The sequence below is a fragment of the Dromiciops gliroides genome, chromosome 6 (assembly GCF_019393635.1).
Source record: "Dromiciops gliroides isolate mDroGli1 chromosome 6, mDroGli1.pri, whole genome shotgun sequence".
In the NCBI taxonomy this organism is placed as follows: Eukaryota; Metazoa; Chordata; class Mammalia; order Microbiotheria; family Microbiotheriidae; genus Dromiciops; species Dromiciops gliroides.
In genome coordinates, this window is record NC_057866.1 from 214,334,039 (window position 1) to 214,354,130 (window position 20,092).

Here is a 20,092-nt window from a genome sequence, read left to right on the forward strand (position 1 = left end):
TGCAATCTATATTTTTAACACCTCTGACCTAGAAAGCTGAGGTTCAAGGTCATGCAACCTGTAGTATTTCTTATAGGCATTATTTGAACCCAGCCCTTCCTGTCTCCAAAGCCCATTCTCTATGTACTACAGAAATAATGCACCCCAAGGTAGTATAAACATTAATAATCAGAATGTAATGGCATGCAAAGATAAAGTTAGACACAAGCTGACCTTCAATATTATTCTGTATAGTTGTTTCCCTCAAGTCAATAAGTTAAATAAATTCCACTCCCCCTATCCAACTGAGTAAAATTCTTTTTAGGCAAAAACATTAAATTTTAAATCAAGTTTTTGATTCAATCAAGTAAGCATTTATTAAGTGGATACCTTGTAAGACAATACATACACACAAAAATACTTTACACATACACACACACACACACATACTCATTGAATAATTCTAGCCAAATATGCCACACTGAATCTACCACGTGGCTAAAACATTAACTAATGAACTTCTGGCTATAGTGATATTCAAACCCTTTTCATATATTTTAAATAAATCAAATATGTCTTTGTAAAAATAAAACCAATACTATGTTCCTTGGTCAATGACTGAAAAACATTTAAGTGTTGAAAAAAGTTGAATTTTCACAATAGCAAATAAAATTTTAAAAATAATGTTTACAAAAAATAAATAAAAATGTTTAATATTTCATTTCATATCCAAAAATAGTGAGTTCCTAAAAAAAGATTGACATACATAAATGAACAATTAGCAACGAATAAATCACTGTATAAACATAATAATGTGATGTCACTGAAGTGTATTATTACAAACATATTCAAATATCCTAAAAGCTCATTGATGTCATCATTTTAAGCATTGATGCCTAGCAATGATATTGATAATAAGCCATTTGTGCCTGCCCATCTTGTGCAATGCTTGTCTATGTCCTCCTTGACTCAAGGCAAGATAATGTATAGTTATTTTTTCTCCTCTCTCCACCATGCTCTCACAGTCACTGCAAACATATGAAATGATTAAATGGGGTTGGGGGCCATTTTATATTTTTGTTTCATGGGATGCCTTCATTTCTAATGAATTCATCAAGAAGTTGCCAAGCTATTGGTGATGAGCCCTGTATTACTAGCTTGGAAACCAGATAAGTTTTTGTTGGAACTCTACCTGATTACAGTAAGGTAGAACCTGATAGAAGCAGTGCTAAGATGACATTTAACTAGCAGTAAACCACAGTCACTTCTTAGGTAAAAGGAGTTAAGTGGCCTAGGACTTTTTGGAGTTCTCAATTTAGAAAATATAAGTTATTTTCAAAAGTTATTCAATCTCATAAACTTTAATTTAATCTAGAAATATATTTCTTTAGATGGAAATAATCAACTGCATATAAATAAGACAAGATTTATTTTTATGTATTGGTAGTTCAACTCTTTTCATGTATTGTAGTTGATCAAATGGTTCAACCAATACTTGAATGTGATTGAGCTACTGAAGACAAAGTAAATAGCTTGACTTGCAGTGATACAATTGTGCAAAGACAGATAGCAAAATTATTACTTCAAATGGTTTGTTCGTTATAAATACCTTAAATAGTGGTTTTACCAATCCAACATATAATTCATCATTCTGCTGTTTAGCAAAGTAATTTCTTCACAATTTAAATCACACCAAATTCACCAAATAGCCATAGCAGACTCAGAGAGATAAATGACTGCTATTTTCTTTAACATATTTGAATTATTCATGTTTTAACTAAACTTCCAATTTGTAAGTTGGTGATAAGAACTGAATTAGGCACAAAAGAGAAATTGCTCATGACTCTTTCTAAGCATTATAATTATGGTTATACTTTCTTCATGTCACAGAAACCTCAGATGACTTTGACTGTTTATAGTCATTTTATGTGCAATATTTTTTCTTTCTTTCTCAAGAAATCAAGAAACTAATTTTGAATATAATTATTTTAGACTGCATTTATTGAAACCAGTGAATACTATTAATAGTTTTAAGACCCTTGAATATCAATCAAGTAAAACAGCCAATGTATTCCAGAAAGTCTTCAATTTTGCTAGTATACAAACAAGTATACGTGAAATAGCTCTTTAAAAATGTTAAGACCCAGTGGGTGAAAGGAAGGAATGGAGCATCTCTAACCTTCAGATCTGATTATTAAAGACAATGATAAATGTCCAATGTGTTTTCAAACCAGCCCTTTTCCTATAGCACTATTGTATAAAGACCAAAACACAATTTGTACACTCTACCTGTCACAGACAGATGGATAAGTAAACTCCTTTTGCTCATTCATTGACCATCTGCTATTCAATGAACAGAAGTATTTTCACCATACCATAAATTATAGGTTTATCACAACTGAATGTTAGCATTTGAGAAATTGCTTTCATTATGGAGCATAAAATATTTAGCGAATAGAAATGGAATGTTCCCTTAAGAATTGTTGTAAATGTTAAGTGAATTTTAACTTAACATGTAAATTTGCTATGAAATTTAAACACATAAGAGAATTACATTAGGAAACTGACTACACAGCAGGATAAGAAAATATATTTGCTTAGTTCATGGTAGTATTTTATAATGACTAAACCATACTCAATTAGGAAAAGGTTCTTTGTATGTGTTGCAGTAGAAGCTGATGTCTTTTTCTTCTGACAAAGGAACATTTTCCTTCTAATATAATTGAATAATAATGAGTGAAGACTGTAATAGTAGGTTTAATAGCAGTTTTTAAAAGATTTTCAGATATTAGCAGATACCTGAAATGTCTGATTTATAGTATCTAGAACACTGATACCAATGTCTACATAGCTAACAGGGTTTCTCAATCTCATTCTTCCTGACCTTTCTACATCAATTAACCTTGTTGGTAGATTTCTTCTCCTGTAGAGTCCCCAGGTTTTCATGATTCTGCTCTTTCTTTATATTACTCCTATGTATCTTCTTTCTCAGTCTCCTTCACTGGATCATCATTCATGTTACTCTTTAGTAACCATTAGTTTCTTCCAAGGATATGTGTGTATGCATGTAGGTATATATGTATGTATATACATGTGTGTTTGTGCAGGTATATATACATATAAACATAGATATTATGTATATGTGTATATATAATAGATATTTATATAGATATTACATATGTATATATTATCCCACTTTGTTATCTTATAAGATCTCATGGGTCCAGTTATTTCTCTAAAGATCATTTTCAGATCAGGGTATGAATTAGTCAATAAATATATTAAGCACCAACTATGTTGGTAGTTTGCTAAACAGTTGTGGATACAAAAAGAAACAAACAAACAATCCCTTACAATCTAATAGATTGTACAAATCCAATAGATATGAAACCATTGTCTCTGTCCTGAAGCAGTTATTTGGTTAACAAGTATATATTCATAATTTATGAGACACAGGAACTGATTGGCAACAGAGAGTGCAGTTTTCGGTTGTTCTCATTGCGGCAGGAGCTATGGCTCCCATATCGGACTGCAAAGTGGCTCTACAAGGTGCTGATCCATGGTCATCCATGACTGCTGGAAGCCTACTATTCATAATTCATTATGTAGTACATAATATGCTAAAAACTGCAGATACAAGGAAATGCAAACCCCACAATTTCTGCCCACAAGGAGCTCATGTTGTAATGTAACAGCAATATTGTAATGTGACAAATCCCTGTATACAAGATATGTACAAAACTGATGGAAGGTAATCTCAAAGAGGTAGGCACTAACACCTATTATATAGTCCCTCTGATTTGTGAGTGAAATGATATTAATTGATTCAGTTTTAGGACACCACAAAGTCTTCTCAATGAGTTCCCATTTCTATGTATTGACCTCTCTGAAGTGGATGTGAATCTCTTTGAAGAGTATAGTAATCCAGATCTTGATATAGGTAACATAATTTCATCCATCCATGAACAGGAGAGATTGTAGGGCCTCCCTTAGAGATGTCTTGCTCAATATGCTCTCCATGCCAAAAAATTGAAGAAATAATATTATAAATTAGCATATCATCAAAAATCATGTTACTTAAAACATGATATTTTGCAAATTAAAGCAACTCTAAATGTCCACCTCATGTCTATTATATAAGCAAAATGATGACAAAAAAAAGAAAATTACCAATTTTGAAATATCTATGGGAAAATAGGCAAACTGATACATTGTTGGTAGAGACATGAATTAATCAGACTATTATGAAAAGCAATTTGTAACTATGACCTGAAAATTAGTGAAATATGCATGCTCTTTAACTCAAGCAAATCATTAGGTCTATATTCCAAAGAGATCAAAGAATGAGGAAAAAAGACCTAGAAGTGTATGCACACACGCGCACACACACACACACACACACACACACACACACACACGCAGATTTACAGCAACAATTTTCATAATAGCCCCAAACTAGAAAATATGAGGTCCCCACCTAACTGGGAATAGCTAAACAAAGTGTTGTATAAGAATGAAATGAGATGTTAATATTATTGGTCCTTGAGAAATGATGATATGATGAGTTTCAGAGAAAACTAGTAAGATCTCTTTGATCTAGTGCAGACTTAACAGAAGTAGGACATACATTTTTAGAATATTACTGAAAAAAAAAACAAAAACAACCTGATAATTTTAAAGATTCTTAGAATTCTGATTAATGCAATTATAAAGCAGAAATCCAAAAATATGAAGCAAGACACTCACCTCCAGCTATCAGATAGGTGGTTAAAAACCAGAATGAAGTAGATTATTATAATGGGAACTATAATGGGAATTGCAAGGGAATTTGTTTTTATGGACTATGTATATTTGTTTTGAGGGATTTAAATATATATATATATATATATATATATATATATATATATATATTTATATATTATTCTGGGTGGCAGTGGGAAGGAAAGATAATAAATGTTTATAAAATTTAAAAATGTAAATAAAATCACTTGCATTTTATTTCCTTTGATTTTATATTAAAAATCATTCAGTTTATAGTTTGGCAATGAGGTATGTCACATAAATGGCTGAAGGACATGGGTATGTTACCCTCGAGAAGAGAAGACAACAAAGGGAGAGAGGTCATGATTTTTGTCTTCAAATTGTGAAAGACTGTCATATGATGAGTGTTGCTTTCCCTGATAAGTCCCAGAGAGGAGATTTAGGAACAATGGGCTGACATTATAGAGAAGCACATTCAGTCTTGATGAAAGGAATGACTTCAGATCTAATAGAGTTCACTCTAAGTAAAATTGGCTACAACAATAGAACATGGACTCCCTCCTCACGGGAGATAGTCAGCATGATTATAAAAAGCAAAATCTTAGCCAGTTGCAGGTTGGCCTGGATGACCTAAAAGACCTCTTACATTTATGAGATTCTGTGCTTCTCCCAATACCAATACTCCTTAGGATGATCCCTATTTCCTTTTAAAATATTATGGTGTATTTATTAGGTTTCAATATTTTTCCCTTCCACTGCATATGAGACACATAGAAGTTACAGGAAACACCGAATCTGCTTCCCTTAAAAGTAAAATAGAGGGGGAGCTAGGTGGCGCAGTGGATAGAGTACCGCCCCGGAGTTAGGAGTACCTGAGTTCAAATCTGGACTCAGACACTTAACACTTACTAGCTGTGTGACCCTGGGCAAGTCACTTAACCCCATTTGCCCCACTAAAAAAAAAAAAGTAAAATAGAAAAAACTTATCATATAATAACAGTAATGCAAAAGCTATTCCTATATTGGTAATGCCTCAAAAGGAAGTTCTTATTCTTTATTTTAGTCAGTGGATAGAGCACCCGGCCTAGAGTTGGGAAAACTCATCTTCCTGAGTTCAAATGGGCAAATCACTTAACCCTGTTTGCCTTAGTTTCCTCATCTGTCAAATGAGCTGGAAAAGGAAACGACAAACTTCTCCATTATCTTTGCCAAGAAAATGCCAAGTGGGGTCAAGGGGAGTTAGACATGACTGAAAAACACCACAGCAACAAAACAAAGCTAGTCTTGATGTTTCTTGAATTTTCTACTAGATAAGCCGCCTGGAATGGTCAGGTAAATATTGTAGAATATAAATGTTGAGCTGGCAGAGTATTATAATGGAGGAAATAATGGGATTGAAATCAGAAAATGTAAGTTAAAAACCTCTCTTTGACAATAGCTGTTGTGAGATGGGAAAGTTATTACTCAGTCTTAGTCTCTTAAAAGGTAACAGTGGAAATATTTTCATTTAAATAATTTACTTGTCATTTTTTTAAGAAAATGGCTTTGTGAATCATCATATACTAGATTAATGAACTTTTGACCTACTGTTGTTAGGAGTGGGAATGGATAGGAGAGACAATTAGAAGAGAACAGGCAGCAATGGGAGTGTAAAAGATGAATTTTCATGGATGTCATCCAGGGTGGTACATTCAGGTGAAAGGTGAGAGTTATTTTCTCATCCAGGAAGATCTGTATTACTTGAGCCCTAAAAACAAAAACAATAGAGAGAGCTTAGAGATAAATATAATTTTGTTGGTTTTTAGTCATTTTTCATTTGTGTCTCCGTTTGGGGCCTTTTTCACAGACATACTGCAGTGGTTTGCCATTTCCTTCTCCATATCATTTTATATATTAGAAAACTGAAGGCAAAAAGGGTTCAAGTGACTGGCCCAGCATCACAGAGCTACTAAGTGTCTGAGTCTCATTTGAACTCAGATCTTCCTGTGTCTAGGCCCAGTGCTCTATCTACCAGGCCACATAGCTGCCACTTAAGTATGATAGAGTCAGAGAACTCCACTGAACACACACCTATCCTGCATTCTGCTATTTGGATCAGAAGCAGGAGACAGGAGGGAGGATTTGGATTCAAGTACTGCCTCTTACAAGTACTGCATCGTATTGGTGAGACAGAGTAAACTGCTTACTCTGTCCTCTGCTTTTTGTTGTTGTTTGTTTTTTGTTTTTTAAACAGAAGTTGGGGGGGGCGTGTTTTTATTCTTATTTTCCTGCTGACTGAGCTGCCCCCCCCCAATTATGATAAAGGCCATCCTCATGGCCCCCTGGGAATTTACCAGAATTCCTAGGCTTAGGCTGGATGACCATGTAAAGGGGTCAAACCAAACACATCCTGAGGCAAACACTTTGGAGAGCACCAGGCACCTGAGGGCAGGCACAGAGAAGCAGGTGGGGTCTGCCAGGGAGCCAGATCCAGGTCCACTAGTGGCCCTTCCATCAGGCTTTGGTTCCCAGGGTCACCGGGCCACCCTTATTCATGTCCTGTCAGAGGTGTGAGTGGGGCTCTGCCGTAGCCACACCACCCTGCCCGGCTCCCTTGGCTGGTCCAGCTCTTGGAGGCAGTGCAGGGTGCACCCTAGCGGCCTGCACAGATCCAGGGCTGTTTGTAGCACAGCCGGGGGATGGGGGGGGGGCAAAGTTCAGGTGAGGATGGGCTCTGCTGTTGCAGCCCGGACAACTATTGAGGCTGGTGGGGCGCACCACCACACTCAGCCTCCTGGGGAGCACTCCAGACCTTTCATCAAAAGAAAGGAGGAGGATGGAGTGAGAGAGAGAGAGAGAGAGAGAGAGAGAGAGAGAAGCAATTGTGTGAGACCAAGGCAAACCTCTCTAAAATGGAATTTAGATCTCTCATTCCCCAAAAAGGAAAACCAGAGAACACAAAGACCACTTCTTGAGATTTAAATCCCTTTCTCCCCAAAAGGGAAGGAAAACCAGAAAGACAATGCCTATAAGATTAAAGAAAGGTTTTTTATTAAGCAGGGAAGAAAAAAATTAACATATGCCGCATGGGTAATATCCAGCCTATGCTGAATAGGACACAAGATAGTACATTGTATGGGTTTATATACATTTTAAACAAAGGCAGTTAAGAAATTTTGGAGAAATGGGTGGGCTTAGAAATGAATGTCGGGCAGCTAGATGGCGCAGGGGATAGAGCACGAGCCCTGTATTCAGGAGTACCTGAGTTCAAATCCGGCCTCAGACACTTAACACTTACTAGCTGTGTGACCCTGGGAAAGTCACTTAACCCCAATTGCCTTACTAAAAAAAAAAAAAAAAAGAAAGAAATGAATGAGTCAGTGGGTTCCATTCCAGGTGTAAAGGAGGTGGCTTTTGATACATAAATCAGAAAGCATCCTTGGTGATAAGCAGTTCACAGCTCAAGGTTCTAGTAGGAGATCTTTCAAAACCAGAATAATTCTGAGAGTCCCATAACCAGAGTTGGGAGAGCTGGAGACAATAAGACCATAAATGGCATGTTCATAGTCTCATAACTTGCATTCAGGTAAGTTAAGAATGCCTCTTGAAGGTCCATAAGCCACCATCATCAAATAGTTCAGGATCTGTTTCAATGTTTCTATGAGCTTAATTGGCTTCAGAGTTACTAATTCTCCAGCTAGGTTTACTTCAGCCACTGCAAAGGATTGTTGGTGTGTTGGCCAATGCAGCCAGTCCTCATCAGTTGTTCTGATTACCTGGATAAACTGGGGACTCAAGCAAATTAAGGCATCTGTTTTCACAATTGCTGAGCACTTCTTAAATGACAGGTACTGTATGTACTAAGCACTAGACACAGAAATATCAAGTTACTGTATAAAATGTTTATTATTATTATTATTATTATTATTATTACTATTATTATTAAGGGAAGACAACACATATGGGAGACATAGAAAGAAAGGACGATTCACTGAGAAGGGGCGGAGAATGTAGTGGGCAAGAAATATGTGAAAAATATGAGGAAAAGGACAAGGAGAAGGGACAAGAAATGGAGAAAGAGGAGCTAAAGTACAAAGAAGGAAGTACACCAAGGCCAGGGACCTTTCTGAAGTAGCTGTTCAGGCAGATAGTCAACAATAAGTGCAATGAGGACTGCCTTATACGCATTTTCCTCCCCAGCACAATAGATTGCTGGCCCTAAGCTCCAAATTCTCGTTGTCCTACCTTCAACCTAACTAGTTTCTGCTAATTGCTTGTCAGGCAGTTAACTAGTATATATAAGAACCTACTTTCTTCCAGGCACTGTGCTAAGCACTGAGATAAAGAAGGAGGGGGGAAACGTCCTCCTTCTAAAATCTCACAATCTAATGTCTGACATTTGTATATCACAAAGCAATTACCCTGCCCTACTGGACAGATTACTACCCTACCTCCATTTCCATTTCCATCCTGTGTATCTTGAAATTTATATGCCCGTTGGTTAATAATTTCCTGCTTGTCTTCTTTCTATGGGGAAGATCCCTTAATTTAGAACTATTACCTGTCTTATATTCTAATGTTAATGGATGAAAATTAATGGGGGGGGGGCATATTTTATATCTAGAAGCCAGGTTGCAGAATGGATAAAGCATTGGGCCTGAAATCAGGAAAAGCTGAATTCAAATCCAGCCTCATGCATATAATAGGTTGGGTCCCTGACCACATCCCTTGACCTCTGTTTGTCTCAGTTTCTTAATCTCTAAAATGGAAACAAGAATAGCATTATCTTCTAAAGCTGTTGTGAGGATAAAATGAGGTTATATTTGTAAAGCACATAAAACAGTTCCTGATAAATAGTAGGTATTTAATAGATGCTTGTTCTTGTTACCATATATAGAGATGAGAGGTATAGTGTATGCCATAGATATATAGTATAGACCATATGTGTATGCATGTGCATATGTATATATGTATGTGCATGTGTGTGTGTATACACATATATATGAACATGTAAACAACAAGGCATACATGGTGTTTGTCTATACACACACACATACAAATACACCTACACACAAATATACATATACATACATATACATACATATGCATATTTATATATCCCCTTTGTTCATGCATGTATATGTGTATGTATGTGTGTGTATATCCCCTTTATTTACAATGTTAACTCCTTGAGAGAATGGATAATCTCATTTTTGTCCTTTTATCCCTACACCTCAAATAGGACCTAACAAATAGTAAGTACTTTGAAATAGTTTTGCTTTGTTTTTTGACATTTACTCATTCATTTCTTCACATATATTTACCACTTGTCTTAAGTTCATTGTTGTAATAGCTTTAGATAACTAATAGCATGGTCCTATTCATTAGTAACTTTCTTGTCCAGATAAGTACCATATGCCTGCTCTCACTGTGATCAACAAGACTCTTTAGGATGAGCACACTCAGCATGTTTTCACATTCATTCCATGACAGATGCCAAGTGCTTCAAGCTTTACTCTGGTCATTTCTGGCAAACTTGCATCCACCTTCTGAGCCATGATTGTACTGCCTGCCTCTAAGTCTGTTTGTTCGGGATAAATGGACAGGAATCAACACAAGTCTTTTGGATGATATGTAACAAGAAACTTCCCTTTTCCTACCAAGCCATAGATGCTTCTGAACATTTTTGTAACTATCATTCTTGAATTTGTAGGTTGCAGGAAGCTATGATTATTCCTAATATGCCATGCCCAAATGTAACATAGTATATTAAATCTCAGTAGAAGGATTTTGAATGGCTGTTCAAGAACATAATGCAAAGGATTGAGAAATGATGTTCTGCATAGAGGATACTGGTTCTTTTCCTTTGAATTAGTTTCACTTCACAGATGCTTCCAATCATTCCCCAGCATCATCTGAAATTAGTAAAGACTAAATTTGGGTAATATCTCTCTATATATTTCTGATATCCCATTAAACCTCACTGCTTCAGTGTAGAACCTCCCCTTATTCTCCCCCAAATGTGTGCTGAAAAATAATAGTGCTTTATGATTGTAAAGTGTTTTCTGCATCCTATATGAAATTTTCATTTATCTTACACATATTTACATATATACAGACTATTCCCAATAAAATAATGTAAAAGTGCCTTGAGGGCAAGAACTGTTTAATTCTTATTATCAGATCCCATCATGCGCATAGAACCAAGGAAACAAAGGCACTTAATAAATGTCTAATGATTGACTGACAAGCCTCCCTTCCCCCAGAAGAGGAACAATGAAAAATTCATGCTGATTCTAAGTGCAGTATTCTTCTCACAACACTATGTCACCTCTTACAAAGCCTCCATGTTATAGAACAGCCTTTGAGCCCATCTCTTGTGGGAGGGAGGTCAGTTTTATCTTTAAAAAGCATGAGTGTAAACCTGAATCCTTCAATGAACAACCATTACCTTGGTATGGGTGTACTCTCTCTACCAAAATAGATTACAAATCCTCCCTGATTTAGCAGAATGTCTTTGAAATCAGCCAAGAAAGGTGGGAGAAAGGATTGTTATCCTGTGTCCTATAGCCTCTCTGAACTTTTTTAAGCCCTATAAAAGAAATTGAAAATAATAAAATCACCTGGTCAAAACTGAAGACTTCAAAGAATGTAAGACATATTAGGGCTAAGACTTGACTCAGTTAGCCTTTAAAAATTCCAAATCACCTTTGCACCTCCATGAGGCTCAGGTGGAGGACTTTAGTGAACAAAACCAAAGTGAAGGAGAAAACTATTTGACCTCTCAACCCAAGACATGCACATTCCCTGGTACATAGGGGAATTAGAATATGTAATTGTGAGCAAAGTAAAGACTTTGAATCAGTCTGACTTGGAAGAATCCTGCCTTAGACACTTACAAACTGTATAACTCTGGCCAAGTCACTTAAACTCTCTCAGCCTCAATTTAGTCATCTGAAAAAAGGGGTGAAATAATGCCTGCTTAGCCTAGCTCACCTCATGTGAAACTCAAGTATGACAATGTAGATTACTATATGTGAGGTTTAAAAAATGTGAGAGACATAATTTCTGGATAATTAATCATTTTATTAATAATGCTAGCATATTTACATTAAAATGGGCTAGTGACATGCTTAAATGTTAAAGACCAATCACAGTTTATATGCCTTTGGAAAAGTGAACATTCAGGAGGATGGTCATCAACTCTGTTTAACAATTAATGAGAAGAATGAATGTTAGAAAGATAGGTGGGTTTATTCTCATGAGGGTCTTGGGATACAGGACACTGAGCACCTAAATCTTTGTCAAAGAGATTAATCAATTTCCTTATCACCTGTCTGACAAAAGGGAGAGTCCACATTTTCCCAGATATGTCTGAGTAAACACAAAGAGCAGGAATCTACACATTTACCTAAACTTAAAATGTGTTTACTGTCTTTGATTAGATCTTAGCCTGGGTAAGTCTTTCCCCCCCCCCCAGGCAAATGAGGGTTAACTGACTTGCCCAAGGTCACACAGCTAGTAAGTGTCAAGGGTCTGAGTCCGGATTTGAACTCAGGTCCTCCTGAATCTAGGGCCCATCCTTTGTCCACTGTGCCACCTAGCTGTGGCCCCGCTCCTAGTCTTTGACCAAGATTTCCCACAATCTTTGATATCTTGTTAGAGAAGTAAAGACAGCAAAAACATGATCCTAATTCAATAATTAGTTATCAAATAGAAAAGACAAATAATAATTTCTCTCATATACAAATTCTTATTGTTACTGTAGTTATTATTATTCCCAAAGTTGGTCTCAGAATGCAGCAGCCTTTTAAAAAGATAGGTGTCAAGCTACAATTGGCTTATATATTAACTTAATATTGACACGTTAACTTTTGTAACCTCATTAATAAAAAATGTGTGATGTACTATGACAACTAGGGGCTGAAAATTATTTTTCTATAATAAAGAACAATAAGATTATAACCCAGCTAAAATTAAGATGAATATATGTGCTTTGGACATTAAAATCACTGCATGTTATTTTTCAGATGGGAAATTCTTTAGATCCATCCTGCTGTCACCTCACTGAAATAGCAAGATAAACCAGAACAGGATATACTGAGGTGGCATGTGAGCAACTGTTAAGAGGTTGAGTTCATTGGTGTGTGAGTTATTGTTCAGCCAAGGCACTAATCTCTGATTAACTGACTGTTTCTCATATTCCCTGTGCCACAAACTGCCTTGAACGGGATAGATGGTAAGAAAAATACCATCGCCTGATAACCTAGCAAAGATGTTTTCAGCAGGGCCAAATGTTCTATGAAATGTATTTATTTTGTATTCTGAAATAAGTATAAAGCTTCTGTAGTTATCCAAGCAAATGTGGTCCCCGTTTGAAAACATAATTTCCAGTGGGGGGAAAAATGGTTTCTGCTCATAAGAAAATGGATTCTTAGACTACTTTTAGCCTGGTGATAATAGTGTATTTACCAGATGGCCTCACAGTAATTGGAAATGGGCTGATTTTACATTGGATTTGGATTCACGTTACTTTGCTCTATTTGCTATTTACTGAGTAATCTCTTTCTCCTTCAGACAGCTATGTCTCAGTTGTGTTCTCTATTCTATTAGATGGTACACTACCAATTTTATCCCTGTAATGGTCTCTGAATTGTGAGTCAGGGATTATCTAAGAACTCAATAACATTTGGCATCCTTCTCATTTCTAAAAATCCCAGAATTCCTCACCCCTTAATAATGTATCACCCATACTTAATTCCAATACCATGCTAATACTGGAAGCTGAGGATTTTTTTTTAAGTTAATGATGATGGTGGTGATGAAGATGAACTAGCTTTCCTCACAAATATGATTTGAAGAGATCTTTATTTCACCATGTATTAACTGCTTCACAGAGTCATAATTAATGGAATGCCACCAAGTTAAGCTTTTCCCATAGGTAGTTATAAAGTGTATATGTGATCATCTTTTGAGGTACCCTGTTAAAAGGTTTCAAGTCTTTTTAGGTATGAGACCTTTCTAAGTTTAGAAATAGTCTCCCACCCCCACCCCATCCAACCCCACCTCAAATCACCTTTATGTGTATGTGTGGTTACTACTGTGCCTTTTTATTTATTTATTTTATCAAGCATTTACTTTCTTTTTTCCACCTCATTCCACTGAAAATAAAAGGAAGAAAACAAGGGAAGAAGCAAATAGGAAGGAAAAATGAAAGGAAGGAAGGAAAGATGGAAGAAAGGAGGGAAGGAAGGAAGGAAAGAAAGAAGGAAGGAAGGAGGGAAGGAATTTAATTTAATTTAATTTAATTTAATTTAATTTAATTTAATTTAATTTAATTTAATTTAATTTCTGTATCCTAAAACTGCCTGGTCATATTCGTTGAACATTTCTCAATTGGGAAATGACTTGTATTCTTATAAATTTGATTCGGTTCTCTATATATTTGAGAAATGAGACCTTTATCAGAGAGACTGGCTGTAAAAATTGTTTCCCAGCTTTCTGTTTTCCTTCTAATCTTGGTTGCATTTGTTTTCTTTGTGAAAACTCTTTTAAATTTAGTATAATCAAACTGATCCATTTTGCATTTCATAATGTTTTCTATATCATCTTTGGTCATAAAGTCTTCCCCTCTCCATTTTTCTAACAAGTAAACTATTCTTTCCTTTTCTAGTTTTTCTATGGTGTCACCCTTTATGTTTACATAATGTACCCATTTTGACTTGACTTTGGTATACAGTGTAAGATTTTGGCCTATGCCTAGTTTCTGCCATACTCTTTTCCAGTTTTCCCAGCAGTTTTTGTCAAGTAGTGAGTTCTTACCTGAGAAGCTGGAGTCTTTGGATTTATCAAACAGGAGATTGCTGTATTCATTTACTACTGTGTTTTGTGTGCCTAACCTATTCCATTGATCCACCACTCTATTTCTTAGCCAGTACAAAATAGTTTCGATGGTTGCTGCTTTATAATATAGTTTTAAATCTTGTATGGCTAGAGCACCTTCCTTTGCATTTTTTCCATGAATTCCCTTGATATTTTTGACTTTTTGTTCTTCCAGATGATTTATTTATTATTTTTTTCTAGCTCTATGAAATAATTTTTGGTAGTGTGATTGGGATGGCACTGAATAATTAAATTAATTTAGGTAGAATTGTCATTTTTATTATATTAGCTCGGCCTACCCTCATAACTTGTTTATTGTTAGTGCAGAAGTAGCCAAAAGTCCATGGAAGACATAGGCATGGAGGCACATGCCTACCCTTCCTTTTTCTAGTCTTTTGTTCTGTTAGTATCTTCCCAGGCACATTTTATATTTTTATCCCTTTCAGAAGACCCGTTACTTTGGCAGCTGAAGCACTGCCCACCTCTATAGAGGGAGTTTGTTGATTCCTTTATACTCTGTTCAACTTTTCATGCTTGTCTTATTTTTTGTTTGTTTGGGTTTTGGGTTTTTTTTTTTGTTTTTTTTGTAGGGCAATGAGGGTTAAGCGACTTGCCCAGGGTCACACAGCTAGTGTCAAGTGTCTGAGGCTGGATTTGAACTCTGGTCCTCCTGAATCCAGGGCCTGTGCTTTATCTACTGTGCCACCTAGCTGCCCCTTTTTGTGCTTGTCAGTCCCAAAATTAGACTAATGGAAAGGTGATGTGACAGTCCAGGACATTAAAAAAAAAGAAAAGGAAAAAAGGTGATATAGATTTCTTTAGTTTGGGCCATTTTTTTCACTCATTGGGTAGGTCAGGGAAATAAACACTTTTACACAGCAGTCAACTATGACTAGTGGATTAAAAGGTGATGTTGTGAGTCCTAAGGAGACTAGACTAACATGAATTCCCCTGTACCATAGCAAGATTATAGAATCCCAGTCCCTGGGGAATTTAATTTATGTGGCAGAGTGGGAAGAGAAGGGAAAAAGCAGAAGTCAGAGCTGGAAGTAAAATATTCACAGAGGAGGGGTCAACCAGTGAAGATAGTGAATGTGCATAACGAGCCACAGACCAAGCTAAGAGCTGGGGATGAGGGAGGCAGAAGAAAACAAACACTTTATTAATTTCCTGAAGAGAAATAAAAGGTGGGGGTAGTGAATACAGAAGAAAGTAGTAAACTATAGGCCAGTGAACATGACTTCAATTCCTGTCAACAGTCTAGTACATATCATGAAAGGGATCCTTAGCAAAAGGATCCACAAGAGGAAGTAATGATCAAAAAGTATCAACATGGCTTCTTCAAGAACATGTCACACATCCATAAGCTCATTTTCTTTCCTGACAGAAAGGAGTGGCATGTCAGATAACTGGTGTAGTTTAGTGAACTTTAAGCAAAGTGTTTGAAGAAGCCATGTGAAGGTTGCTGGGTAGGTGACAGCATAATTAGCTGGATGAGAACTGGTTGACTTACTGCAGAAGAGCTGTAGTTTTGTTGGTTTGTTTTTTACTTTTTAATAGAATGCAGGTGAAATGTGAGAAAGCAGTGTAATTTGGTGAGTAAAAAGCCAGTACCATATAGGACTGGACTTGATGAGGCATAGTGTTCAGAAATAGGAATTGATAATCATTCTAGGTTCTGCCATCATCGAAATTCACCTGGAATTCATTACTTAATTCAAGGTACTGAATTTTAGGAATGAAATGAATCATTTGAAGATTATACAAAGAAAGGCAAGTAGAATGCTGGAAGGTCTTGAACTTAGGCCATATGATTTGATTAAAGAACAGCAGGTATTTGGTCTGGTGTTTAGCCTGGCTCAGGGTGGTGGTAGGGGAATGTGTAATCTTTTCTGTTATGTGGGATAGGCATTTCCCTTGCTCATGTTGCTTGTTCCCAGAAAACAGAACTTGGAGCAATGGATAGAAGTTATAAAAAAATAATTTTAGTTTTACAATAAGGAAACAATATCCTAACAATATGAGCTACACAAAAGGAACATGGTTACTTTGGATTTGTGTATACCCATGAGGAGTCAGAAATAAGTAGAGGCAGATGACCACTAGTGAGGACTCTTATGCTCTGGGTTGGATTGGATGGTTCCTTAACTTCCTTCTAGCCCTCTGATTCTGTGATTCAAATTCTGCGTCTACTTTCATGATTGTTAATGTATCAAGTCTTTGTCAGCTCTGATTATGTTTTGGATCATTATCCTTGAGTATAGCCACATACAAACCAATGGACCTTTAAACACATTAACTATAATTTATTTGGCTGGTTTTTATTTCCTGTCTAATGTGCATGGTGGGGTGCAGAGGAGAAGTGGTAAATCAAGGTGAGAATATCTATATCATGAAAAGGGGAGGGAGTTAAAACATCATGTCACAGTGGAAATAGGACTGCCTTCTGGGTCAGAGGACTTGGGTTCAAATCCTGCATCTGATATTTAATATATTTTACCTTGAACAAATCAGTTAACCTGTCTGTGCTGCATTTTCTTCACCTGTGGAATTCAGAGGCTAGATTAAGATGGCCTATAATATCCTTTCTACTACCACATATATGACCTTATGAGTTTTTCTGGATATTTATGAAGGTGTCATCTCCACTTCCAATAGAACATTCGTCTCCCTTTTTTCTTGCCAAAGTGTGTTTGTGTGTGTGTTTGTGTGTATTATGCTGACACTTGATGAATCTAATATGGTGATATGGCATACTGGATAGAGGGATGATCTGGGAGTCAGTGATATCGGAGCTCAAGTACCTGTGTTACATTAAATCTCTCAGTGCCCGAGGCAATTCTCTAAGACAACAAGTTGTAAGAGATCATGTTGGTGTCCCCTATGGCAATGGTACAGAAGGTCAAGTTTCTATGCCTTCCTTTTGTTCCTTCTATATCATTTCTCATAGAATATTTTTAGTACTATGAATGTCTTTGTTTTCAGTAGAGTCTTGTCCCTTATAAGACAAAAGATTAATAATACACTAAAGATCTTTTATTCCTACTTTTTAAAAGTGAGAGCTTATTTGTAAAATAAGTCTAAAAACTAGTTCAAAAAACAAACCTTATAAGCACAATGAAAGGATTTTATCTTTGATCATATTAGTATGATTGGCAATAAATGTAGAAATCAAGCATTGTTTGAATGCTACATTCAGAAACGGCACAGAGAAGTTATTAAAATGCCACCAGGGATTCTATCCTATTTAATAAACATTAATGCATAAGAGATGTTTGACTTGAATGTGCCACCAGAAGGAAGGATTTTCTATAGCTGATTTCCTAATACCAGAAGCTCACTTAAGGGAATTTATTTATATTTGTAATGTCATGTAAAATTATTAGAATAGCAATGCAAAAATTAGAAATAAATTTAGAACTGCAATTATTTGTGTGATCATTTTGTTCCTTACAGTTATTTTGTGTGTTATGTGTTCCAAGCCTGTATACCCAGTTCCCGTGTGCTACCTCCTAGGCTTTTTTTTTACGCATTTACTCCTTTATTTACTTATTCATTCATTCATTCATTGGCCTATTTATTTATTCATTTATTTATTCTTTTATCTATTTATTTACTCATCCTTTCATTCATTCTCCATTTATTTATTTAATCATTTATTTATTTACTTACTTATTTAAAATTTTTTTTAGTTGCTTATTTATTTTAAACATATTACTGAACAGTAAATCTTTCCTGAACATTGGAATGAGGTCACCTTCATGTGAGTATGAGCCTTCTTCTTCTCCAGTTCCAAACCCCAAAAACCTTAGAGTAAACTTGGTAAAGGCAAAACTTCCCATTTTTCCTCCAAATTAAGGGCTTAAAACTTAAAAAGAACTTAGAGATAATAAGAACATAGAATCAGAGATTTTAGAGTTCATTTCTCTATGACACATTTTTGTTTTTGTTTTTGTTTGTGGGGCAATGAGGGTTAAGTGACTTGCCCAAGGTCACACAGCTAGTGTCAAGTGTCTAAGGCTGGATTTGAACTCAGGTCCTCCTGAATCCAAGGGCAGTGCTTTATCCACTGTGCCACCTAGCTTCCCTAGAGTTCATTTCTTCTAAATATTTCATTTTATAGATAATGAACATGAGGACCAGAGAGATAAATAATCTTTGGTTTATATATTTATAGCCAAGAGGAACCTTACGGTTCATTGTTTTCAGTCCTGTCATTTTACAGATGAGGAAACTGAAGCTGATAAAGATTCAGTGACTTATCCAGGAGCAACACTGTTATTAACTGTCTGAGGCTGGGATAAAACTCAGATCTTGAATTCTAGTCTAATAATGTACCACCTAGCTACTACACAATGTTTGTACCATCGATTCCATTGTTTCTAAGAACCCTCAGATAAAGAAATGCCCTCTACCCTTGCAGATTTGGAATTTATCTTTGTGAAAGGTTTCTTTGGACAAGGAGCAGCTTCGCAACTTGCCCCAGGTCAAATAGCTAGTATCTGTCATTGTCAGGAATTGAATTCATATTTCCCCCTCATTCCTGGACAGTTCCATGGACAATCCATGGACAGTCTTTAAGCACTATATCACATTGCCTCTCAAGCAGCAAAGCAAGGATTAGAAATCAAATCTGACTCCAAATATGGTATCACTTGTAAAGAACAGGGACTTAGGGGCAGCTAGGTGGTGCAGTGGTTAAAACATTGGCCGTTGAATCAGAAGGACCTGAGTTCAAATCTGGCCTCAGATACTTGACACTTAATAGCTGTGTGACCCTGGGCAAGTCACTTAACCCTCATTGTCTCCTCCCACAAAAATAAAATAAAAAATAAAAAACAGGGACTCACTATATCTTCTGATCAGTCTTATGTAGGTAAATGTTTAACAACCAACTCTCCAAAAAACAAAATAAAAATGTAGGTAGGATACACTTTTAAATTTAATTTGCATTATTAACATTTTCTCCATCACTATTTAAAGACTAGACAGTAATAAAACAGTAAGTCAAACCTTGATTTTTATCATTTGAGATTTCCAAATTTTTAAATGCTTACTTGAAAATTTAACAAATAGCTCTTTCAAGCCCCCAGATAAGGAAGTTTTTGTTGTCTTAATATTTCTCTTAATCCTTCACATCAAAAGCATAATGTATAGTTCTTAATATGATTTTTAAATTTTGATCTAAACATCTAGTTATGGTTTTCTCCCAAACAAATGTCTTTACTGAAATGGCATAGTAAAAACTATAGAAGCAAAAAGTTCCCCTACAAATCCAAGGTATCCTTTCCTACACATATGGGGAGAGTGAAGTGAAAAATGTCATGGACAAGAATCAAAAATATGGGATACAAATGACCAAGACAACTAAAATCTCTGGTAGTTCAGGCCTCCATTGTTTTCTTTTTCTGCAGTGCTATTAGAATGCTCCTAGACTCCTTGGAGCTGAGTTTTTCCCAAAACTACATGCTATTCTTCTGCTAAACTTGCT